This window comes from Mustela putorius, unplaced genomic scaffold (assembly GCF_011764305.1).
Source record: "Mustela putorius furo isolate JIRA1106 unplaced genomic scaffold, ASM1176430v1.1 tig00000738_pilon_pilon_pilon, whole genome shotgun sequence".
In the NCBI taxonomy this organism is placed as follows: domain Eukaryota; kingdom Metazoa; phylum Chordata; class Mammalia; order Carnivora; family Mustelidae; genus Mustela; species Mustela putorius.
In genome coordinates, this window is record NW_025421463.1 from 4071974 (window position 1) to 4098299 (window position 26326).

The window sequence follows — 26326 nt, forward strand, 5'->3', positions numbered from 1 at the left end:
AAACTGCAACAACCTTTATAGGGTGCACTATGATCGTGGAAAAATAAAGGAACCCCAAAAATGAGAGGGAAGGGGATGGCTGCTTCCCTTCTAGGTGATGCTCCTGGTAGACCCTTACTTACCAGGGTCTATCCGCTAACGGGTAGACCCTTCCCTTACTGACGGGTAAGAAAAGAGGCAAAGCTCCAGCCACTACCCCAGACCCCCTTCTTTCCGTCACCGCAACATTTAGATCCAAACTCTGCCAACGCTGGCATCTGAGCCAAGACAGGTGCACTCATCAGTGAGAGCCCACCCCATTAGGAAACGGCACCCCAACCAGCACCCACTGGACCGCCCCAGCAGGAGGGTCCTCCCCAGTGCAGACTGAGGAACCCCTGCCCCCTCCCAGGGGATTCTCACTATCTGCCTCAGGGGATAGGTATGAAGAATCCACCAATGGCGCATCAAAAGACTCTCAACAGCCTGCACATACACGGGCGACAGCAGCCAGGGGCCCCTGCACAGCAGGGGAATGGGGAAAGCGGGCTGAAGCTGGCGGCCAGTGACTATGGAGTCATCTCAGTCAATTTACCCTAAGCACCCGTTTCCTCACAGAGCTACTGTGGGGATTAGCAGTTACATAAAGTACTGGCACAGTTTCTATTATTACCCCTGTAAGAGAAACCACACAAGCTGTTCTGTTCTGCAACTCGCTCTTCTCATTTGTCAACACCTCTCAGACACCTTTCCAATGTCCACAGACATCTATCTTTCTTTCTATAAATTAACTGTCCTAAGCTTTAGGTTTCTTAGAAATAAGAATAAAGGGGCACCTGGGTGGCTCAGTCGGTTAAACATCCGACTCAATTTCAGCTCAGGTCGCGATCACAGGGTGGTGGGATTGACGAGCCCTGGGAGCCCTGTGGCAGATTCCAGGCTCAGCCCGGAATCTGCTTATCCCTCTCCTTCTCCTCTTCCCCAACCAACCCTGCCCCGCTGCCTGCACTAATTTTTTTTAAAGATTTTATTTATTTATTTGACAGAGAGAGAACACAAGCAGGGGGAGTGGGAGAGGGAGAAGCAGGCTCCCCAGGGCTCAATCCCAGAACCCTGAACCAAAGGCAGCTGCTTAATGACTGAGCCACCCAGGCGCCCCCCCAAAAAATTAGGGTTAAGAAACAATGCCAGGGCGCCTTGGTGGCTCAGTTGGTTAAACAACTGCCTTCTGTTGAAGTCATGATGCTGGAGTCCTAGGATCGAGTCCCGAGTCAGGCTCCTTGCTCAGTGGGGAGGCTGCTTCTCCCTCTGACCCTCTCCCGCCTCATGCTCTTTCTCTCGCTCTCAAAAAAAGAAAAAAAAGAAAGAAACAATGCCAACTGGAGAATAAAGGGACAAAATCAGATGTTCTCACCTAGACTACAAGTAATGGATAAGAGAAAATTATTAATGCCCAGTGATGCCAGCGCTCTGCTAAGTGTTTTGCAAGCGTTACATCTTCTCACCCTCACAGCCATCCAGTGAAGTGTCGCCTATGATTAGCCCATCTTCCAAATGAGAAAACTGAGGCTTGCAACAAGTGACTAAGGCCACAGAGTAGCAAGCAGGACTGGATTCCAGCCTGACTGACCCACTTACCTGCCCTTGCCCTGGGCAGGTTACGTAACTCCCTAAGCCTTCCCTCCAAAACAGAGGTGAACTCTGTTAGTAACAGAGAAAATCACTGCCTGCTCAGCCCTTGACTGCCATGGGCTCTGCTTTCCAAACATCTGGGCACAACAGCCAACACTGGCCAGGAGGACTTCCGGCCACGATGGGGGCGTTCTAGATCTGCACAACCAGGACCCTGGCCGCTAGCCACACAGGGCTGCAGAGCACCCTGGGGGGTGGTGAGTGATGCTCAGGAGCTTTCAATGTTATTCAATTTTAATGAACTTAAAATGAAGCTGCCACATGGGATGCCTCAGGTTTATATACTAATAAGGAGCGAAAGCGTTTTTTCGGAAGCCTGAACAACTCGCATGTTCTTTAAAGCCCTTTTTCTATAAAGGTCCCTTTATGTTTTTAAGTTGGGAGCGCCACCCACACACACCTCCCCACGCCAGGAGCTTATCAGCCCGCACAACCACAACCACCCAACCCACTCCTGCACGATTTCATAGTCCTCTCCGGCACGCTCAGCCCAGCTCTGCATCCTCACACGGTCTGCTTTCCAGCCGGCGTCCACCCTCCGGGACCCCGCTCTCTTCCTCGGGACGACGGCTCCCAGATCTCAGAGGCATCACCATTTCCTGAGTCTAAACATACAGAATCCGGGGCGCCTGGGTGGCTCAGTGGGTTAAAGCCTCTGCCTTCCACCCAGGTCATGATCTCAGGGTCCTGGGATCGAGCCCCACATCGGGCTCTCTGCTCAGCAGGGAGCCTGCTTCCCTCTCTCTCTCTCTGCCTGCCTCTCTGCCTACTTGTGATCTCTGTCAAATTAAAAAGAAAAAAAAAATCTTAAAAAAAAAAAAAATACAGACTCCCACACCATACCCACGTTAATGACTCTGTCTCCAGGGTGGGGTCCCTCACCTACTTGAAGTCACCGCAGCCTGTCATCTTCTCTAATATCTCGTCTTGGCCAAGGGGACCCAGAGTTATTTTCAACCGTCCCTTTACATGGCAGGTTTCCCAATTCCGCAACAACCCTACTCTGCCCAGGGCCGAGGGTAAAGCCTTTGTTCAAGGCTGCTACCAGCCTAAGAGAGCCCGCCTCACCGTGGACACACACTCGCTTCCAGACGGCCCAACACCCGACCGACCATCTTCCTCCTAGACCGCAGAGCCTCGCGGTACTTGGAACCTTGATTTTCTCTGCAAAGCTCTACCTTCATCTTGATTTAATCTCATCATCTGTTTCTATCTGCCTCCTGCCCCTGGAGTCTACAGGAGCCCTGGGCAGTCACCCCATGTCGTGCCAGGCCGGCCTTCCCAGGGCATGTCAGCCACAAACACAGGACAATTCTCAGGCTCTTCATCCAAGCCTCAATGGGACCCACTCCAGGCTGGGCTCCACAGGGCACACGTCTGGTCAGGTCAACAGCGGTCTATTTAGCAACTCTGCAGGTCTTTTTAGCAACTCTCCAGGTCTTTCGTCCACTGCAAGAGCTGCCCAACTGTATTTTCTTTCGAGTAGGCTCCATGCCCAGTGTAGGGCTTGAACCCAGAGTCACATGTTCTGTGGACACCCAGAGTCACATGTTCTGTGGACTGAGCCAGCCACGCGCCCCAAGAGCCACCTCAGTGCATTGTCACTCAGGCCTTGTTTATTTTGCTGTTAGGGACTGCCTGCCTGACAGGCCGAACTCCCTGCAGAAATCAGTACTCACACTCACAAAACTAATCCCCCCCAAAAAGGAAAAGATGCTACTTTGGCCGTGAGACCTTCACACAATTCATTTCATCCCTAAAGGCCTTAGTTTTTCACACCCAGAACAGGTGAAATCTCAGCCTTGCTCCCCCTTCAGTGCTGTGAGGCGGCCGTGCATGAAATGTCCTGCGCGAACTCTGGAGAGCACCACATTACCAAGATGCTTACCCCAGAGACGGGTCTCAAAGGCAAGGACATCACGTATCAATCATTCACGAACCCCACAAATCTCACATGTAAAATGAAGATTAAAGGGGCGCCTGGGTGGCTCAGTGGGTTGGCCCTCTGCCTTCGGCTCGGGTCATGATCTCAGGGTCCAGGGATCGAGCCCCACATCAGGCTCTCTGCTTGGCGGGGAGCCTGCTTCCTTCACCTCTCTCTGCCTGCCTCTCTGCCTACTTGTGATCTCTGTCAAATAAATAAATAAATAATCTTAATTAAAAAAAAAAATGAAGAGTACATTCTGGGTGACTGACACGTATCCATACCCCCACCCTCTGGAATAAGAATAAAACAGCCGTTACTTATTAAGCACCTGCTCTGTGCCAAGCACTTTCTGTGCCTAATTTTGAATTCCCATGACAACAGGGCCAGGTCACTGCTCTTCTGGTCTCACAGATGGGGGAACTGCAGAGCAGGAAGGTTAAGCCAGAAGTCACATACTGGTTAAGTGGAGAGCAGGGAATCTGGGATGCAAGTTCAGGTCTGTCTCCAGAGATGGGTCTGTTCCCCTGGCTTCTGCCATTCTCTCACAACTCACAGCCCACCCTTTCTCACTGAAGGTGGCACGGTGTGATGGTTGGTCCGGACTGAGGATCTGTATTCAAGACTGCTCAGCCCTGCAGCATCATTAAGCTGCTGTGGCCCGGGGCGCCTGGGTGGCTCAGTGGGTTAAGCCTCTGCCTTCTGCTCAGGTCATGATCCCAGGGTCTGGGACTGAGCTCCGCATCGGGTTCTCTGCTCAGCAGGGACCCTGCTTCCTCCTCTCTCTCTGCCTACTTGTGAGTAAATAAAAATTTACTGTCTGTCAAGTAAATTAAAATCTTTAAAAGAAAAAAAGAGAAGTATTAAGTAGGCATAGATGATAGACATTGGCTGGGCTGGGAGTTCAGGAAGGATTCCCTGTTAATTGGGAACTTGAAAGTTCAGTAGGAGTGACCTAGACAAAGCACAGATTGGGAATGAGGGTAGGCAGAGAACATTTTAAGCTGCACAAGCAGCATGTACAAAGGTCCTGTGGCAGATCACTTTGGAATTTTTACTGGCCAGTAAAAAACTCACATTCATTTGTGAGACGGTATCTGTCTCCACTAGTCTGTAAGTTCCATCAGCGAGGGACAGGTCTATTTATTCATAATAAATATCCCGTGACTGAACACTAGGTCTGATACACAGGAGGTGCTACATAAATATCAATCAAACCAAAACTTGCTTCTGCTTGACCACTGAACCACACTGAACAGGGTTAAATACAGGGCAGGTTTGGTTAATCTTGTGAGAGCAAAGAGTTAACAAATCAATAATTTACCAGACTCAGACGCTCTTGGTTAGAGTATAAACAGGTTCAACATTTTTTGGCATGGAGCCCAAGACGGCTTAAACTCGGGACCCTGAGATCAAGACCTGGGTCAAGATCAAGAGTCAGGCGCTTACCGGCTTAAACAACACAGCAACCCAGGGGCCCCCAGGTTCGGCATTTCTTTTTTTTTTTTTTTTAAGATTTTATTTATTTATTTGACAGAGAGAAATCACAAGCAGACGGAGAGGCAGGCAGAGAGAAAGAGAGGGAAGCAAGCTCCCCGCTGAGCAGAGAGCCCGATGCGGGATCCCAGGATGCGGGATCCCAGGATGCGGGATCCCAGGACCCCGAGATTATGACCTGAGCCAAAGGCAGTGGCCCAACCCACTGAGCCACCCAGGCGCCCCCAGGTTAGGCATTTCTGAAAGACAATTAGGTAATACCTATTGAAATGTAAAATGTTTATGCCCTTTAACCAGCTTTCCTCAATTCCAGAAAGCTAGTTCACAAAAATGCTCACATAATTGAGCACTGAGACAAGCAAGGCGATTCTCTGCAGCACCATTCTTAAGAGAACAACCCAACTGTCCAATAAGAGGGCACTGATTGAATAAATTCTAGTTCATCTACCAAGGAATGTCATCTTGCAGCTATTTAAAAAGAATTAACCTGAGAGGTGCCTGGCTGGTCTGTGACTCTTGATCTCTGAGTCGTTGAGTTCAAGCTCCACATTGGGTGCAGAGTTTACTTAAATAATTAAAAACTAAAAAAAAAAAAAAGAATTAAAGGTGGCGGTCCCATAACACTGTGAAAGTAATTACTGCCACCGAACTGAATACTTACTCATGGTTAAAATGTGAACATTTATGTTACATACATTTTACTGTAATTAAAAAAAAAGGTAGATCTACCTTTACCGGCAGAGAAAAAGTTCCATGACACATTCAGGGTAAAAAATTAAGTAGCAAGACAGTATTATGAGAGCTCTTATAGAATAATAAATCATAATTCACACATGTAGATATGTTAACAAATGAAATGTCTGAACTGTGCATGGCAATTATCTCTACGGATTAGAATTATGGGCACTTTTCCTTTCTAGGCCAAGTATTTCTGTAACTTTTATTTTTTTTTTTAAGACTTTTAAATTTTATTTATTTGACAGAGAAGGAGATAGCGAGAAAGGGAATACAAGCAGGGGGAGTGAGAGAGGGAGAAGCAGGCTTCCCGCTGAGCAGGGAGCCTGATGCAGGGCTCGATCCCAGGAGCCTGATGCAGGGCTCGATCCCAGGACCCTGCAATCATGACCCAAGCTGAAGGCAGATGCTTAACGACTGAGCCACCCAGGTGCCAGGTGCCCTTTCTGTAACTTTTAAATGTGACATGATAGGAGTTCCTTTTGCAACCAGGAAAAAAGGAGCAAGGCAGAGAGATGCAGAAAGCATGCTGACTGTGGAGTGGCCCAGCACAATCATTTACCGGCAATTTGGCAATCAACAATGTTCTCTGTCATTTTTTTTTCCTAATGTGCAAACCCTTTGTTTTAGCAAGTTAATTTACAGGAATCTGTCGTTAATAAGGAAGAGAGTAGGTTTGTATGTGGATGTCCTTGCTACTATTCTCGACTTTTCCTTTTTTTTTTTAAGATTTATTTATTTGGGGACGCCTGGGTGGCTCAGTTGGTTAAGCAGCTGCCTTCGGCTCAGGTCATGATCCCAGCGTCCTGGGATCGAGTCCCACATCGGGCTCCTTGCTCCGCAGGGTGCCTGCTTCTCCCTCTGACTCTGCCTGCCACGCTGCCTGTGCTCGCTCTTGCTCTCTCTCTCTGACAAATAAATAAATAAAATCTTTAAAAAAAAAAAAAAAAGATTTATTTATTTGAGGGCGCCTGGGTGGCTCAGTGGGTTAAGCCGCTGCCTTCGATCTCAGGGTTCTGGGATCGAGTACCGCATCCGGCTCTCTGCTCAACAAGGAGCCTGCTTCCTCCTCTCTCTCTCTGCCTGCCTCTCTGCCTACTTGTGATCTCTGTCAAATAAATAAATAAAATCTTAAAAAAAGAAAAAAAAAGATTTATTTATTTGAGAAAAGAACAAGAGCGAGCCAGAGAGCACATGAGCGGGGGCGGGGGGCAGAGGGAGAGGAAGAAACAGACCCTCCACTGAGCAATAGGCCTGACACCTGGCTCCATTCCAGGACCCTGGGATCATGACCTGAGCCAAACACAGATGCTTAACCCACTGAACTACAGGCACCCCCAACTTTTAATTATGTGCAAATATTTATAACAAAAAAATATTTTGAGAAAGATACCAATTATGGTTTAAATTTTTTTTAAGTAATCTCTACCCCCCAACATGAGGCTCCAACTCATGACCCTGAGATCAAGAGCTGCAGGCTCTACCTACTGAGCCAGGCACTCCAACACTTCTTATAATTAGAAAAAATTATAAACATTAGTTTTTAATTAAAAATTAAACGCTCCGGGCGTCTGGGTGGCTCAGTGGGTTAAACCCCCTCTGCCTTCGGCTCAGGTCATAATCTCAGGGTCCTGAAATCAAGCCCCCCGCATCGGGCTCTCTGCTCAGCAGGAGCCTGCTTCCCTTCATCTCTCTGCCTGCCTCTCGGCCTACTTGTGATCTGTCAAATAAATAAATAAAAATCTTAAAAAAAAAAAAAATTAAACGCTCAAGGGCACATGGGTGGCTCAGTGGGTTGGGCCGCTGCCTTCCGCTCGGGTCATGGTCTCAAGGTCCTGGGATCGAGTCCCAAATCAGGTTCTCTGCTCAGCAGGGAGCCTGCTTCCCTCTCTCTCTCTCTGCCAGCCTCTCTGCCTACTTGTGATCTCTGCCTGTCAAATAAATAAATAAAATCTTTAAAAAAAAAAATTAAATGTTCAAAACCAAAAGATAAATATTCCTACAGACTGCTTGCTGCGGAGTAAAAGCAAATTAAACTTTTCATAAAGCAGCTTGTCAATATGAAACCCACAGGAACACCTACACCCTCTGAGCAATTCTATACCTGAAACTCTTACCCTGGAGAAATAATTCTAAACATGAATGATTGTTTTGTTTTTTTTTTTAAGATTTTATTTATTCATTTGATAGAGACAGAGACAGGAGAGGGAACACAAGCAGGGGGAGTGGGAGAGGGAGAAGCAGGCTTCCTGCTGAGCAGGGAACACGATGTGGGGATCGATCCCAGGACCCTGGGATCATGATCCGAGCTGAAGGCAGATGCTTAACAAATGAGCCACCCAGGCACCCCAGGAATGATAGTTTTAGGTACTATGTAGCAATGCAGGAAATTGTCTATGATACAATAATATAAGAAAAAGCAGGTTTACATACACACAGACTACAATGCTATAAAACTCATGTTCACGGGGGGGCGGGGGGGGAACCAAAAGGAAATGCACTAACAACATAAAAAAAAAAAATGTTTGGGTTAAGAGGGAAAATTATTTTCGCCTATAATTCTCCAAATCTGTATTAAGGTGATGTGTGGAAAAGAGATTGACAGCAAACTCTTTTCAGCTGGCATAGAGAGAGCTGAAGGCCCCTAGTGTCACTGTATTTTTGTCCCTGAACTCCAATTTTGCAATCTGACATTCCAGTGAGGGCACCACGCTCAGATGGCTGAAGAGCCGGGGCGAGCCTGCCCCATGGGGCACTTGCCCGTGTGTAGACAGAACAGTGAAAGCCCCCACGTGACGAGAGGGAACATTCCAGGCATGGGAGTCCAGGGATCTGGCCTCCTAGCTCAGTCACTAGGTACCCTTACAATAATCTCGTCCCTCTGTGCCTCCCTTTCCACTTCGGGAGAAGTGGATCAAGGCCGCCTGAGAGGTTTCAGCTTCTCGGCTGTGCCACTCTGGACCAGTCGGTCAGAGTCCCCCGGGGTGGAGCCCAAGCGTCGATGGAGACAACCAGGTCACTCTCATGCCGCTGCCATGTCTGGGAACCACTGGACTAGATGTTCTCCAAAGTTCTGTCCGGCGCAGATTCTATAAATACTCCTCCCTGGCACGAGGGCTCTCAGAGAAGCCCATGTGTTCCCCAAAGGCCCAGAGGAAAATGCAACAATGTCAGAATAGATGCACCTGTACCAGGGAGGAAAACCCCCTGAGCTCAGGCTTTTCTGCATTGGCCTTCGCCTCCCCATGGGGAGCTGTGGGTGTGAGCACGTGAAACCCAGCCCGACGTGGAGGCCCACAGAGCACTACACACTCGGCACACTAGCTGCTCATCACTGGCCCCTGATGACTGGCCAAACGGCGGACTCTTTCTGTTGTAAAATATTAATAAAATAAGGGAGAATAACCCCTATCCAGACCACCTCATTTAACAATGAACACCTAGGTTCCGAGCACTGTTCGGGCAGTTCCCAAACCTTTTTAAGTTAAGGCCCACGAACAAAGTAACTCATTTTGGACATCACAGTTAGGCAGACAGACCAGGCTGCTGCTGGAAGGCACCTGGGGGTGGGGGTGGGGGTGGGGGTCAGGATCTCTGCACACCTGTGTCCTATTTGCTAGAGCACACCTGAGGAAAGCTTAGCTGTACCCACTAAACCCCAGAACACGCCCATGCTGTCCCTACAGGCAGGATCACAACCTGGTGGGGTAAGACAGACACGGAAACCAAGTATGGTCCTATTAAAGTTGCTCTTGTGACATTAGGTCTAAGGTTCAGCGAAGGCACAGAAATATGAGTGGTCAAGTGAACAAGAGGCCAAGACCTTTCTCCAAGGTCATGTTTGAGTTCAAGTTAAAAAAAATTGGCTACAGATGCAAAAGCCAAACAGAACGACTCACTTAAAATCGCGTGGCATTTGTGGAGTCCTGATGGAAGGAGGAAGTCATTCAAAGTCCACTGTATCCTCGTGTAGTCACCTCAGAGGGAGGGTCCTAGCAACTTTCAAATATTGGCCATGGGATGTTCTAACAGAAGCCTTAGAGAAGGGGCTTTCACATTTTTTTTTAAGATTTTATTTATTTATTTGACAGACAGAGATCACAAGCAGGCAGAGAGGCATGCAGAGAGAGAGGAGGAAGCAGGCTCCCTGCTGAGCAGAGAGCCCGATGTGGGGCTCGATCCCAGGACCCTGAGACCATGACCTGAGCCGAAAGCAGAGGCTTTAACCCAGTGAGCCACCCAGGCGCCCCAAGGGGCTTTCACATTTTGACTGAGAACACACATACACACAAAATACATTTTATGTTGTGATCCAGGCCAAAGGTATTGCCAGGGTGGCGTAACTAAAACAAGGTTCACCGGGCGCCTGGGCAGCTCAGTCCGTTAAGTGTCTGCCTTCAGCTCATGATCCCAGGACTGAGCCCCACATCGGCTCCTTACTTGGTGGGGACCCCGCTTCTCCCCCTACCTCTGCCTGCTGCTCCCCCTGCTGTGCTCTCTGTCAATTAAATATTTTTAAAAATAAAAATAAATAAAAACAAAACAAGTTTCACTAAACGACACTCACCATGTGCAATGCATGCTGACTTTTTTTTTTAAGTAGCTCCACATTCAGTGCGGGGTTCAAACCCATGATCCTGTGATCAAGAGTCATGTGCTCTACTAATTATTTTTTATTTTTTAAATTTTTTTAAAAGATTTTTATTTTTTTATTTGACAGAGATCACAGGTAGGTGGGGGCAGGGAGCAAGCTCCCCAGTGAGCAGAGAACCTGATGTGGGGCTCGATCCCAGGACCCTGGGATCATGACCTGAGCTGAAGGCAGATGCCCAACGACTGAGGCACCCGGGTGCCCCAACTAATACTTCTCATTCTATTATTGTTTATACTGTGGTAAAACACACATAACATAAAATTTACCACCGTAAATTCCACATGCACAGTGGAACCAGCACTATTGGTCCCAGAATCACTCGTTACTCCAAAGCAAAGCCCATAGCCATCCAGCAGCTGCTCCTTATTCCCTTCACTCTCCTGGTAACCACTAACCACTAAGCTATTCTAACTATTCTAACCACTAACTATTCTAGCTCGTTCATATACATCATACAGTTCATGGCTCTTTGTGTCTGGCCTTTTTCCTTTAGCATTCTAGATTATCTTTCCTAGAAGGCAAGTTGCGCCCCATTAATTTCATTACCTGATGACAGGTCAGGACAGGCAATCTGAACACCTTACAGAATTTAAACAAAGAGCCACAAACGCCTGAGCCAAACAGCCGAAGAATGATGCTCACGGTCGCCCCGGGCCTGTGCCGAGCACTGTCAGGATCTCTGCAGCGTTTGGTTCAGTCCGTGGCGCCAGAGGCACCCAAGCCTCTGCCACCCACTTGGTCCCTCTCTGCACACAACTCTCCACCAAGAAAATCAGAAAAATAAAGACAACCTAGCAAGTGTGTTTTGTTTTAAGTCTAATTTAACGGGGAATCAGTTGGTTAAGCATCTGCCTTAGGCTCAGGTCACGATCCCAGAGTCCTGGGACTGAGCCCCACACGGGGCTCCCTGCTCAGCGAGGCACCTGCTTTTCCCTCTGCCTCTCACCCGCTGTTGTGCTCTCTCTCTCTCCAAATAAAGAAAATCTTTGAAAAAACGAAAGTCTAATTTATTAAATTTAAAACATGACTTTTGTTCTGAATCTTGCCTTCCTATGCCTTCACGTTAAAAAGCCCTTTCTTTGAAGCAGGGATGCTGACAGTGGATAATGGTTTGCTGGGCACGCGGTGGGGGAAGGTGGTGTTTCGGGACTCTTACTTGCAGAGGTTTAACAGTTGCAACCCCACGTTGATCCCGCCAATTCTGTGTGCACTTTCTGGTGTTCTGTATCATGCAACTTCTCCAGAGCATACCTGCCTGTGGGGGGGCAGGTACAGTCACTGGAGAAGACACGTGGAAGAAAAAGCTAAGATTTTAGTTTTACCCTTAGAATTGCAGTAGCAGCCAGAAATCTGAGAAGCGGTGAGCACAGCTGACTGGGGAAAAACATCTGTCTTCATTGCTGTTCGCTCAAAGTGTCCCTCTTCCCTTCTACGACCGAACCTTGCTCACTCACTCACCCACTCACCTGTCTGCCCATCATATAGTTACTAAGAGGTTATGGGGGCCAGGCATTGTTTTAGGCACTGGAGATACAGCAATGAGCAAAACGGCCCTCTTGGAACTGACATTCCCAGACATCAGAGGAAGTCGGACAGAGAGACAGAAACACGGAAAAGAGTAAAACCTCAGTCAGATGTTGTTAAGTGTCAATGATAGGTAAGGAAGCAGGAGCAACGGGAAAATGAGCCAGGGCAGTGGGGGCAGTGCCATTTAAAAGAGAACACCCCGAGAAGGTGACACTGAACAATGAGCTGACAAAAGGTACAAGCCAACCTACAGAATGAAAGAAAAACATCCCCTACAGAAAATCTAAGGGACCTCTAAAGTGAGGTGGTAACTGCTGTGTTCAAAGAACAAAACAGAGCGAGATTCGTACACCCCCAATAGTCTTGTTCACAACAGCCAGATGTCAGCAACCCAAGTGTGATGCATCTGTATGATGGAATATTCCTTGCAAAGGAATTTTAGGGTGCCTGGCTGGCTCAGCCAGTGGAATAAATAAAAGATTGTATTTTTTTTTTTAAAGATTTTATTTATTTATTTGACAGAGAGAAATCACAAGTAGATGGAGAGGCAGGCAGAGAGAGAGAGGGAAGCAGGCTCCCCGCCGAGCAGAGAGCCCGATGCGGGACTCGATCCCAGGACCCTGAGATCACGACCCGAGCCGAAGGCAGCGGCTTAACCCACTGAGCCACCCAGGCGCCCAAAAGATTGTATTTTTAAGTAACCTCTCCACTCAATGTGGGGCTCAAACTTACAACCCTGAAAACAAGAGTCGCACACTCCACCAACTAAGCCAGACAGGCATCCATGAAAAGGAATTTTTTTTTTTAATTTTTAAAGATTTTATTTATTTATTTGGCAGACAGAGATCACAAGTAGGCAGAGAGGCAGGCAGAGAGAGAGGAAGGGAAGCAGGCTCCCTTCTGAGCATAGAGCCCGATGTAGGGCTCGATCCCAGAACCCTGGGATCATGACCTGAGATGAAGGCAGAGGCTTTAACCCACTGAGCCACCCAGGTGCCACAAGAAAAGGAATTTTAAAAGCCTGAAAAATTGAGACATGTGCTACAACATGGATGAACCTCTGGCTCCTTCAGCTTTGGTGTGCTCCACTTGGTGTGCGGGGCTGGGACCCAGGGAGCTGGCACCTTTGGCTTGTTCTTCTGTTGTGTCAGCTATGAACTGTCTGTACACAAAAGCGCCTCACTGTACCTGTACCAATCCAATCATTCAGGCCTTGACCTTGTCTTGTAAGTGTGTGTGAGCTTTACAGCAGGACATGTTCAATGTTTAACTTGCTCCTAAAAGCAGTGGGAAGCCACAGAAGGTTTAAGCAGGATCATGACTGGATCAGATTTGCATTAAAAAAAAAAAGTCACCGTGGCTACTATGTAGGTAATGCATCCAAGAGAGGCAAAAGGAAAACAGGTTGATGGTGGCTTATCCTGTAACCTGTTTCCTCTAGCAAAGGGGTGTCCACACCCACTGTGACACCTGAACACCTACTATGTGCCAGGCAATAGGAACAGACACCAAGAAGAGGAAGACAGTCCCTAAGCTAAGATACCTTACTCTGACCAAGACGAGCAGGTAAATGTAACCAACTGTGCAAAAAGGAAGCACAGGCCAGAAGCGGGAGTGCTGCAGAGGGAACCATAACCTCGGCTTGAGGAGCCAGGGCAGGGCTTCGAGCAGGGCTGTGGAGGACACACGGGAGTTTGGAAGACACCGAAAGAGACACAAAGCATATAAAGATACAGAACCATCAAGTCAAGTGTGCAAAAGCTACTAAGCACAGAGAAGGGTAGGATGTCACTGACAAAGCAGGAAATAGTGGAAGGTCAGTTTGGGTGTGGCTGACTATCCTAAACTTGGGACTATAACCCATGGTTTATAGCAGCGCAGTGAAAAGAACTTAGATCCAGCTTCAAAGCCAGCTCTACCATTTACTAGCACTTCACCTTTGAACCTGGTTTCCTCATTTAGAAAAAGAGAGCAGCTGAGTATTATATGAGCCTAGAAAGGGCATGAATGGGTTCCTCTCAAATAGCAATTAGTATGTGAAACGCTACAAGCAGACTAAAAAAAATAGCATTTACTAGGGTTTTTCCAGCCTGTTTTAAGATTTTATTTATTTATTTGACAGACAGAGACCACAAGTAGGCAGAGAGACAGGCAGAGAGAGAGGAGGAAGCAGGCTCCCTGCCCAGCAGAGAGCCCGATACGGGACTCGATCCAAGGACCCCGAGATCATGACCTGAGCCAAAGGCAGAGGCTTAACCCACTGAGCCACCCAGGCCCCCTTTTCCAGCCATTTTAAAAAGCAGGACACATTTTATAGAGAAAATTTACAAAACACATAAAAATGCAATTTCACAGACTCCCTGAAACTCATCCAGGGCTATCCGCCACCACCACCACAGCTCCCAGAGGGCTCCATGGCCTGACACCAGGTACCCAGAGGTGTTAAATACACAGTGACTCCAAGGGAGGCAGCAAACACCTATTCCATGGCCAATCCACCTCCTCACAGTTCCTGGCACCACTGAACCCACTATACCCACACTGAACAGGATTCTAAGCAAAGACCATCAGTAGAAATATTTAACTCTTCCCACCAAGTGCCAAGTTGTAAGAGCTTTGCGTGGAGGAAGAGCCCTTTTGTAATAATATGGGCCCCATTTAACAGATGAGCAAATTGAGAGCTGGAGAAGGGTGACAACTCACCCAAGTTCTCACGGATAGTGAACAGTAAGACCAGCATTCAAACACGGCCTAGCTCTAAAGCCCAAGCCCCGAACCCTCCAAGTGTTCCCTGGCAATTCTAAGTACAGATCTGGACAGAAATGAATTAAAGAAACCAAATAAAATCAAAATGAAGTAATGCCGGGGTGCCTGGGTGGCTCGGTGGGTTAAGCCGCTGCCTTCGTCTCAGGTCATGATCTCAGGGTCCTGCGATCCAGCCCCACATGGGGCTCTCTGCTCAGCAGGGAGCCTGCTTCCTCCTCTCTCTGCCTGCCTCTCTGCCTGCTTGTCATCTCTCTCTGTCAAATAAATAAATAAAACCTTTAAAAAAAAAAAAAAAGAAGTAATGCCAAACTGTTACCAGCAGCTCTCCCTGGAGTGTGAATTTACGGAGACATCTGAACTTTTTAAATTCATGTGTGAACCTTTAAAACTGTATGTACATTAGTTTTAGGATCAGAAAAATATTTTTAAAGAAACAGATATCATTGGTTTCTAAGCACCACACTGCTTCCTATGACTGGCGGTCTACTCCGGATTGTTAAAAAGCAGAAGAACGAAGGCCGATTTAAAAAATTTTTTTTTATTATTATTTTTGGTAAGTTTTATTTATTTATTTATTTGACAGGCAGAGATCACAAGTAGGCAGAGAGGCAGGCGGAAAAAGAGAGAGAGAGGAAGCAGGCTCCCTGTTGAGCAGAGAGCCCAATGCGGGGCTCAATCCCAGGACCCTGGGATCATGACCTGAGCAGAGGCTTTAACCCATTGAACCACCCAGGCGCCCTGGCAGATGTTTTTTAAAGAACATGACTGTTTCCCTCCACCGCCATTATACAAAAGTAATTGGCAAAAATCTCAAAGATTTACAACAGAAAGTGCTGGCAAGAGTCTAGAGGAAAGAATAACCTTGAATTTTGCTATCTGAGAACACTAGTAAAGTCTCGTCAGTGGGAACTGGCAATAGCTACCAGAATTCATTACGCTTGTGACTGAGTAAGTCCGCTTCCGCAGGCACCCCTGCACCACACACATGCACAAGAAGGCAGCTGCAAGAACGTTCACTGCCCCATGAAGCAAAATATTTAAAAAATTAGAAATAGGGGCGCCTGGGTGGCTCAGTCGTTGAGCATCTGCCTTTGGCTCAGGCTGTGATCCCAGAGTCCTGGGATCGAGCCCTGCATCGTTGGGCTCCCTTCTTGACGGAAAGCAGCTTCTCCCTCTCCCAACCCCCCTGCTTGCACTCCCTATCTCGTTGTTGTACCCACCCCCCCACCCCCGTCAAATAAATAAAATCTTGAAAAAAAAAATTAGAAATAACCTAGGGGTGCCTAGCTGGCTCACTGGGGGAGCATGTGACTCTTGATCTCAGGGTTGTGAGCTGGAGCTCCACACTGGCTGGAGAGTTTACTTAAAAATAAAATCTTTTTTTTTTTATATATTTTTATTTATTTATTTGACAGAGAGAGAAATCACAAGTAGGTAGAGAGGCAGGGAGAGAGAGGGGGGGAAGCAGGCTCCCCCCTGAGCAGAGAGCCCGATGCGGGGCTCAATCCCAGGACCCTGGGATCATGACCTGAGCCGAAGGCAGAGGCTTAACCCACTGAGCCACCCAGGCGCTCCGCTTAAAAATAAAATCTTAAAAAAATTAGAAAAAACTTAAATGTTCTCTTTTTTAAGTTACATTTTATCCATTTTGTGGAATACTGTAACACTTTAGGAAAAATCTCTAAGATTCACTGTTAAGTTACAGATATAAAACACAGCAATTTGCTTTAACACTATTTATGTATGTACTGAATGTTCACAGACATGCACTTAAGAGGACATACACTGATCTGCTGTTACTCCTGGGGAAGGAGAAAAGTTTAGGAAAAGGCTGGCAGAAAGAAAGATTTTAGTTTTATCAAGAGTATTCAGGGGCACCTGTCCGGCTCAGTCAGTGAAGCATGCAACTCTCCACCTCTGGGTTCCGAGTTGGAGCCCCATGTTGGGTATAGAGATTACTTAAAAAGGGGGGGGGTGTTCAAGTGTTTATAAGAATGTCCCCATTGTTGGAGTACCTGGGTGCCTCAGTCAGTTAAGCATCTGCCTTCGGCTCAGGTTGTGATCTCAGGGTCTTGGGATAGAGCCCCCGTACTGGGCTCCCTGCTCAGCGGGGAGTCTGCTTGTCCCCCTCCCTCTCGTCTTCTCCCCCATCCCAGCTCCTGCACTTGCACTTGCCCTCTGTCTCTCTCTCTCAAATAAATAAAATCTTTAGAGAAAAAAAAAAAAGAATCTCCTCATTGCTGCTTTTATGATTATAAATACACATACTATTGTACATGTTTTTAATCTGGATTGTAAAAATTTTAAAACATTAGAAAGACATATGCCAAATGTTAACAGTAGTTATCTCTGGGTAAAGGTGGGGTATTACAAATATTTATAGGTAACTTTTATGATATTCTCTATACTTCTGTATTTTCCAAGTTTCCTACAATGGGTAATGACCTTCATAAACAAGAAAAAAAGTTAAGAAATCAATTTCACCTTAAAAACAGGTATTACTGAGTCCTACAATATGCCAGCCACTGTGGCTGGGGGTCAAGTAGTCTGGATCAGTGTTATTTATTTATTTGTTTATTTGTTTATTTGACAGGGGCGGGGGATACATCGAGAGAGGGAACACAAGCAGGGGGAGTGGGAGAGGGAGAAGCAGGCTTCCTGCTCAGCAGGGAGTCCGACTCAGGGCCCTGGGATCTCTACCCGAGCCAAGGACAGACGCCCAACAACTGAGCCACCCAAACGCTCCTGGATCAGTGTTATTTAAAGAAGGATGATGATTTGTGGGCATATTAAAAAAATAATAATAACCTACTAAGATTTTGTTTTTCTTTCCTAAATCCAAAAGTAAAACATACTCAAACGCTCAGTTCCACCTGGCCTTGGGACCCAGAAACATTCCTGAGATCACTCGTAAGGCCTACCAACCCAGATGTTGCAACAACCAGAAGACAGGAAAATTGTTTCCCATACCTGGAGCCCAAGTCCAGGTCTTGTGAAATTTTCATGGGTACACGCCAGGCCCTTATCTAGAAGGGGTTCTTTCACAAAGCCCTCACCCTCCACTTCCTCTGGAACAAAGGAGCCTAGAGCACGGCTGAGCAGAAACCCCTCTTGGGCAAACTCCCTGAGCCCCTGATTGAACAGGATGGGACCAGGAAGCTCAGTTTCTTCCAGAAAGCCTATTCCACTCCTGGACAGTTCTAATACTTTCCAACTGCTACAACTGCTTCTTATACTGAACTGAAACGTGCCTCAGTCACATTAGAACACAGATTCCGGCACTGGAGATTCTGTCCCCAAGAGGCCATGTAACCTTGAGAGGCTTAGCATCTAAACATCACCTTCTCTCCTCTAAGCGGGGCTAACCTTCCCAGGCTGCAGTCAGGACTCAAAGAGAGCACCTACGGAAGGACCCAGTCCAGTGCCTGACACATGACAGGCCGCACTTCCTAGCCCTGACCTTTGGAACCAGTTCAAATGAGCCTAGACACTCTTCCACATTTCAGCCTTTCAAATCCTTGAAAACCTTAATCGTGTCTTCAACAGTCTAAGCATCCACACAGCATTTCCTCTGCTACCAAACAACTCCCTAATTTTACACTTGGGTGGGAGTCTCCCATAGTAGCCAGATGCTCACAGATCTGTTTTGGAGTAAATAGCTGTCAGCGGTCACCTGCTCTGTGCCAGCTACTCTGCTAAACCTTATACAAAGCTCAGCCTCCCTAACTGCCCTGAAGATGCACAGGCCCAGAGACAGGAAGTGGCCGACCCAAGGTCACACAGCTGGGAACCTACAGAGCCCATGGTCTTCTCACTGTGCTACAGAAAGTGTTTCCCAGCCTCTGCTCTGGCCCAAGAGCCAGGCAGGCCCAGCCCTCAGTGGTGGGGGGCTATTGGTCCCAACTGCTAAACCAAAGTGTCTTTGGTGGAGTCCGGCTCCTGGGTCTCGGTAGTGCCCCTCCCTTACTGGGTACGATCCAAATCTCCAGGGCTCCAAGGGAGTAAGGGAGGCACCGTTGATCCTGCATTTGCTGACACAGAACAAATTCTGGAGGAGGAAACATACCCAAAGTGGACCCCAATGGGGAGCCTGGCAAGAAATGAAAAGAAACAAAACAAAACTGTGCCAGGCAAGATCACAAAGGTTATCTTCTGTCACCTTCCCAACAAGTGTGCCAAGTGGGATTGTTACAGGTCAGCCAGTCCCGCGCATAGAGAGGAAATGGAGACTTGGGCAGATGAGAAAGTAAATTCCACTAAACTGTAAGTGCCCTGAAGGCAGAAAACCTGTGTAGTCATGTTACCGTGCATACTCGGAGCCTAGAAAAATGTCTGATACACAGAAGCTGAAAAAATATTTGGTGATGAGAGGGACAAAGGCAGAGCCACAATCTGAACACAAGCCTCTTCATCACGCTTTCAAATTCACACTGTGAGTGCCTCTAGCCGAGGTGCTGAGCTGGCCGCGCCCAGTTACAGAAGCAAGCGCACGGAAAGGGGATCCATGCTGTGGCACCTTACGTGCTTCCCCACTCGAAACTCTGGACTTCCCAACTGACCAAGGTCAGACATGCTACTCTCCCTTCCCAAAGGACACAAGTCTTCCCTTGGAACCATTTGTATCAAGAGAACAGTCCAAACCAAAGAGACTGACATATTCTCGGCCAGGAGGCCAGCCTGACCTCTCACCCACCCGGTGAGGCAGGGCCTATGTGCCAGCGCTGCCTTAGGGAGCCACATGTCGCTGAGCACCAGAACTCGGAGCAAGCCAAGAAGCAGAAATGGCTGAGCTGTCCCAACAGGCTGGGCTCCTAGAAGATGCCTGGTCTCTTGAGGCAACTGCTTCAGCAAGAGACAAAGCAGCCACCAACCCCATGCAGTCCTGTCGAGGGCCACTGTGGAAACAGTCCTACCCGTGCCAAGTCAAAGAAAGGGCATCCACTCTAGAGCCAGATGGATCTGGCTTACAATCTTGGTTCCCCTAGCCACAGGACCTCAGATAAGGTCTTCCACCTCTCTGAGCCTCAGTTTCCTTGCTTTTCTTTTTTTTTTTTTTTTTAAGATTTTATTTATTTATTTGACAGAGATGACAAGTAGGCAGAGAGAGAGGAGGAAGCAGGCTCCCTGCTGAGCAGAGAGCCGATGCGGGGCTTGATCCCAGGACCCTGGGATCATGACCTGAGCTGAAAGCAGAGGCTTTAACCCACTGAGCCACCCAGGCGCCCCAGTTTCCTTTATTTTCTATAAAATGGGATAAAAGAGCAGAGGTTTTTGTGAGATTTACAAAGAATGTACTGCTTGTAAATGTAGAGAAAAAAAAATCTAGAATGATTAAACACAAAATTCCTATCAGTGTTTGCCTTTGGGGACTGGAGTGAAAAGAGGGTTTTTATGAATATACTACATTCTTTAAAGAAAAAAAATATAAGCAAAGCACAGAGTTCAGTCTGGATTCCTGATAGGCATTCAATACATGTAGGCTATCTCACTTCTCCCGGGAGGGTATGTTGCTACTAACCCACTGCCCGCCTGTGTATTACAGAAAGGACGAAGCAGTGCTGTTTCCCACCATGTCCTCTACCCCCCTCTTAGCTCACAAAGACCAGGGGCCCCAGAGCAGATCCCAAGCACCAGGGCCACACAGCAAAGCAATGGGACTGAAAAGGTCTCCTCTACCCTCTCATGCTGCCCGGGCATCCCTAACACGAGGCCATCCAACCTGTGCCCAGGGGTGGGGGAACGCACTACCTTACAAGGCAGCCCATTTCAACAGCAGGATGACTTCACAGTCTCAGCAGGGTAAGACCCCTGGTTCCTCTGACCATGACCTTCATTCAGCAGCCTTCAGGCTCACAGCTGTTAGCTTGCAACAGCCAGGCCATTCCTGGCAGGGAAGCCTCAGGCAGGCTCTGGCTAGGTGGGCCACAAGGAATGCCTGTCAGTCAGCACCCTCCAAAGCAGCAGCATCTTCCCACACCTCTGCTGCCTGGAACAATTCTCTCCCACCCCTGGGAGGTGACGCTGGGCTCCTCTCCAGAGCTAAACAATTCCCCCCCTCCGCCCAGGAGGCAATCAGCTAGCTTGGTTGCTATGCAACTGGCAGGCACAAAAGGTGATGCAGTCCTTTTCAGAGGCTTAGGAAGGGGGCAGGGAGCTGTGTTTCTCCAAGTCAGCTGGCGCTCACGCGTGTATGTAAGGCCAGGGAGGGGTTCTTTAAGGAACTGTTTGATAGATTCACTCTTGGGCCCGCTTGTCCTTTGCTGCCGGTGGCAGGGGCAGAGACGCCAGGCACACTGTGAACTGCATACAAATCTGAACCTGAATCCAGCCCCCGGGGCAACGCTGCACACTAACACACTCAGGAAGGGCCCCGGGGCAACGCTGCACACTAACACACTCAGGAAGGGCGGCTTCTGAGAACTCAATAGGTGGCCTGTGCGGCTGCCCAGCGGCTCCAGCAAGGAATAAAGCTGCCTCTGTGGGGCTCAGCCCTCTGGCCTCACCCTCCCAGGCCTGGCTGGTATTTGGGGCAGGAGGCAATCAAGGCCCCAAATAAACATAGAGCCAAGCAGGGCAGGGAGCCAACTGAACTGTGTCCCCTGCATTTGGCCTCCTCCACAAAGGTCTACTTTCGACTCTCCAGCCCCGGGGGTAGTACTCTGAGGAAACAGTTCAGCAGAGTGGTCAAAAGCCTGGGTTCTGCAAGCAAACGAATCTGCATTCAAAATCTGGCCGGGCCGAACGCTAGCTGTGCCCTCAGACGAGCTGCTCAGCCCCTCTGGTTCTCAGGCTAATGACACCCACTTCTTAGGGCTGTTGTGAAGGGCAAATGAGGCAGTCCTTGTAAAATAAGACCTAGTTCAGCGACTGGTATCTCTAACACCAGCGATGTGTGTGGCACAGACTAAACGCGTCCCAAGACACCTAAGTTCTACGACGGCCCAGTCACCCCTTCCCTCCTCGCTTCAGGCCAGCGTGTTGGGCGGTTAGGAAGTGAGTTCCTCCTCGCCAGCGTATGAGCTCTTCCACAGGCCGGGCCCTCGTCTTAAACCAGCTCTACGGCTCCCTCAATGAACAATTAAGAACACGAATGTCCAGCAGAAGGTGAAGGAACCCAGCGACACAGCATGAAGTGCGGGGGATTAGAGGGGCTTCTGAGACCCCTTTAGGTCCTCCTGCAGCCGGCCCCAGAATTCAAGCTCCCCATCAGAAGCTGCCCCAGTCTCTCTCTGCGGGATAGAAGCAGAAATACTCCCACCGGGCCCAACTTCTCCCAGGACCCAGACTTTGATGATGAAAATACTACAAACGTGGGGAGCCTGGGTGGTTCAGTCGGTTAAGTATCTGACTTCGATTCAGGTCATGATCTCGGGGTCCTGGGCTCAAGTCCCGCGTCAGGCTCCCTGTTCACCGGGAAGTCTGCTTCTCCCTCTCCCCTGCCCATGCCCCACTCATGCTCCCACGCTTGCTCTCACTCTCAAATAAATAAAATCTTAAAAAATATATATTACAAAAGTAATTGTAAAGTCCACTTTCCCAAAGTTGCACATCAACTTAGAGAATAAAATCAAGAAGCTGACAGATTCATTTCTACCTCTTCTCCCCAACTCTTACAGCAGCACCTGCATGGAGATTAGGGAAGGAACAAGCAGTTTCCCTAGACCCAGTCTTTTTTTTTTTAAATAAAGATTTTATTTGTCAGGGGCGCCTGGGTGGTTCAGTAGGTTAAAGCTTCTGCCTTCGGCTCGGGTCATGATCCCAAGGTCCTGGGATTGAGCCCCACATCGGGCTCTCGGCTCAGCAGGGAACCTGCTTCCCCCCCTCTCTCTGCCTGCCTCTCTGCCTACTTGTGATCTCTCTGTCGAATAAATAAATAAAATCTAAAAAAAAAAAATACTGAAGGCTGTCTTTTTGTCATTTAAGTAACAGCTCAAATATCACCTTTTTCTGTAGGGCCTTTGCCACCCACCCCAGTTAAGGCCATGTCACATGCCCACCCTGACCCTCTCTACCACAGGCTCCTAATCTACCTTTCTGGTAGCACTTAGCAGCTACAATGTTATCTACTTGTTTATCTTCTGTTTGCCCAGAACTACAATATAAGATCCACTATTCTTGTTCACTGTTGCACTCGTAGAGTCTAGAATAGTGTTAAGTCATATACTAAAGCTTTCAATGAACATTTTGGAAACAGCTAGTTCAAAAGGCAACAATGCACTCCCCTAGTTCTCAAGATGGTGACTCTACTCTCTCTGCCCAAAGTTTAGACCTGACGTTTGTTGAAGTTTGCTTACTCATCCGTTCAATCATTCATTCATCTACTCAACTCCAGTCACCAGCTGACTACAGGATACCCGAGACCGGACCACAGGGACATGCAACCAGAATGACCCATTTCCTAATTCCCAAGGTGGTGGTGGTTGTTTTAACCTGACACTTGACAGAGAACTTAACTTCTGCCAAATCTGTCAGATTCCATTGTAGTTAATGGCCATCTCGGATTTGCATGTGAGGTTACATGATGAAGAACTCAGCAACTCAGCACCTCAAGGCAAAACCAAAGACCTAAGAAACATATTTGCAAGCACCCAACCCCTTTTATCTACCATCCACAGTTGTGTGCACACAAATAAAAAATAAACACCAGAGAGTAAATGGGGCTTTTCAAAATGCTGACCTCCATTTTTTTTTCTCGGTTTCTAACTTTACAAGCTGGTGGCCGGCACTGTTAAACAGTGGAACACTTTCGGAGCACCTGGGGGGCAGTGGGTAAAGCCTCTGCCTTTGGCTCAGGTTGTGATCTCAGGGATTGAGCTTGGGATCGAGCCCCGCATCGGGCTCTCAGCTCAGTGAGGGGGAGCCTGCTTCCCACCCCTCCCCTGCCTGCCTCTCTGCCTATTTGTGATCGCTATCTGTCAAATAAATAAGTAAAATCTTAAAAAACAAACAAACAAAAAACAGTGGAATACTTTCAACTTAAGGAGATCTGTTCCCAGGTAAGGAAGCATTAACAGTACCCTGGTGGATAGGCTGAGTCTTGATGCCAAAGGGAAGCAGCATAGCACAGGTGCTAGGAACTCAGACCCTGGAATCAAAAAGGTACCAAAAAAAAAAGGTACAGATTCAAATCACACCTGCTAATGACTAATAATAAGGCCCTAGGCAAGTTTATTTCATGTTACTTAGCTTAATTGTACTTAATTATACAGCCCTTACTAGGTACAGGGAGGGGTCTAGTTTGCAACTATAATACAATAATCAAATAAACCAGATGTACTATCATTATCTGTATCTCACTGGTGAGGGAACAGGTAGAGAGGTCAGGTAATCTGCTCAGTCATGGCTGGGGAATATTAGAGTCAGCTTTCAGGTCCCGGTAGTATGACGTCAGAACCCAGCTCTTTTTTTTTTTTTTTTTAAAGATTTTATTTATTTATTTGACAGAGAGAAATCACAAGTAGATGTGGGGCAGGCAGAGAGAGAGAGAGGGAAGCAAGCTCCCCGCTGAGCAGAGAGCCCGATGCGGGACCCAATCCCAGGACCCTGAGATCATGACCTGAGCCGAAGGCAGCGGCTCAAACCACTGAGCCACCCAGGCGCCCCAGAACCCAGCTCTTAAGCATCATACTGTGTTTCTTCTCCAATCCTGTTTCTTCGTCTATTAGAGCCAACAGGTCTGCCTTATCTCACGGCATCCTGTGGGATTACTGGCACACAGTAAGGTAAACGTTAGGTACTCTTAATGGCAGTAGAAACTGGCATCATTCATTCTATTATTTACCTTCACCTTTGGTCCAGCTAAGGGCAGAAGAAAAATATTTTGGCTGAGAAGATTTTCAAGGCCCTCTGCAGCAAAACACATGGACTATATAATAGAATCTAGTATGGTAGAAGAATAGAGTAGAAGTTCCATGAAAATGGGGACTGTCTGCTTTGCTTATTATTGTATTTGAAGCAAGTGGTAGGTACTCAATGAATATGCATGGAATGAGGTCGGAATAAACTGAATGCATGGACAGGGTTCTACAGACATGACAACTAAAGCAGCACCATTACTTCTCAAATGTAGCTAAATACAAAAAAGGTAAATTTACAAGGTTCTCTGAGGACAGTGTTAGCAGGCCATTATTTAAGATAGCTTGGCTACTGAGAGGCAGTGTGGTATACAGCTTTTCATTCATCTTAGCTGAATAAACAAACGAGGACACCTGGATTTTAATCCTGACTCTGCTACTGGAAGTCACCCAAGGTCTTAGATTATCCATCTGTAAAAGAGGAGGCTGGACTACATGATGATCAAAAACAAATATATTCCATTTTCTTATCACTTCATAACAATCTGAATGGAACCAAGTACTCAGTAAGCATTTGTCAATGAAGATTATCCCCAGTGATCTGTCGGGTGAGGAAACTAGAATCCAAAAGTAATTTGCTCAAGGTCACAGGGTCAGGAAAGAATATGAACTATGGACCAGATCTCTTTCTATACTGGTCTAACACTAAAAGCTTTCCAAAATCCTTTTTTTTTTTTTTTTAAAATACTGTGATATTAGTTCTCTCTTCCAAGATCACTAAGTCTGTAATCATTTAACCATCAAATAATACTGCCTGACTTCACTACATCACGGGGCAGCAGGATCAGGAAAAAACAACTACCTTTCTTTCTACATCATTAACCTAAAAAATCAAAAGTTCTAAAAAGCAAATTAGGGCAAACCCCTTGTCTTTGTCCAAAATTGAGAGATCAGAAGTATTTAAGACAAATGATGATTTCATTTTAAACCATATGGTCTAAATTTAAGCAACGTGATTAAAAAACACAAACAAAAACAAACCCTAGTAACACAATGCTTCCTGAGAGTATAGCACATAACTTCTTTAATTTTATAATCAAAGCTATGCCACTTGATTCAAAGCAGATTCACAAAGTTAAATGTAAAAGGTTGTCAGAGAATGTCGACTTTATTGCTTGCTTTACTTTTATTAATAAAATACATGCCTGACATTGAAACCTTCCATGTAACACCTTCCCAGTGTTATCAAGTTAGGAGTGAAGAAAACCATCTGGCAGTCACAGTCAGTTTTCTAGATGGTTCGTAACAGAAGAGTCAAGGTCAAACTGTTGAGTCTCTTTATCCTCCTACCTCCTAAATGAAAAGGAACTGAGCTCAAAATACTCTATACTGGTACTCTCACAAATACAATGTCAGCTCGAGGATCACACTCTGGCTTAGAGAAGACAGGCTGACATGAACAAGAACAAAAGGGTATAATAGGGCAGATGCTCCAAACAGCACCTCGGTGACACTCAAGAGAGCACAAACTTTCACCTACTTTCTAGCAGTTTTGTAGCCTATCCAATGGGAATTATATCACCAGATGATTATATGAATCAAATGATAAGATGAGGAATTAAAACAGTCTTGCAATCTTGCAAAGATGAGAGGCTACTGCTACCCTTACTATTTACTAGGTCTGCGCCAAGAAAGCCCCCTCGCATTCTTGACTGTATGTTCCGCAGGATCCTTTTAAAATGGAACAGGGTACCAATC

General features: G+C 47.2%; 1 protein-coding gene across 1 annotated transcript in view; it reads right to left on the bottom strand.

Moving 5' to 3' along the window:
* The window catches only part of ACO2 (aconitase 2), a 50834-nt gene that overhangs the window by 23934 nt on the left and 574 nt on the right, over window positions 1–26326 (bottom strand). The gene's annotated exons all lie outside the window — the stretch shown is intronic.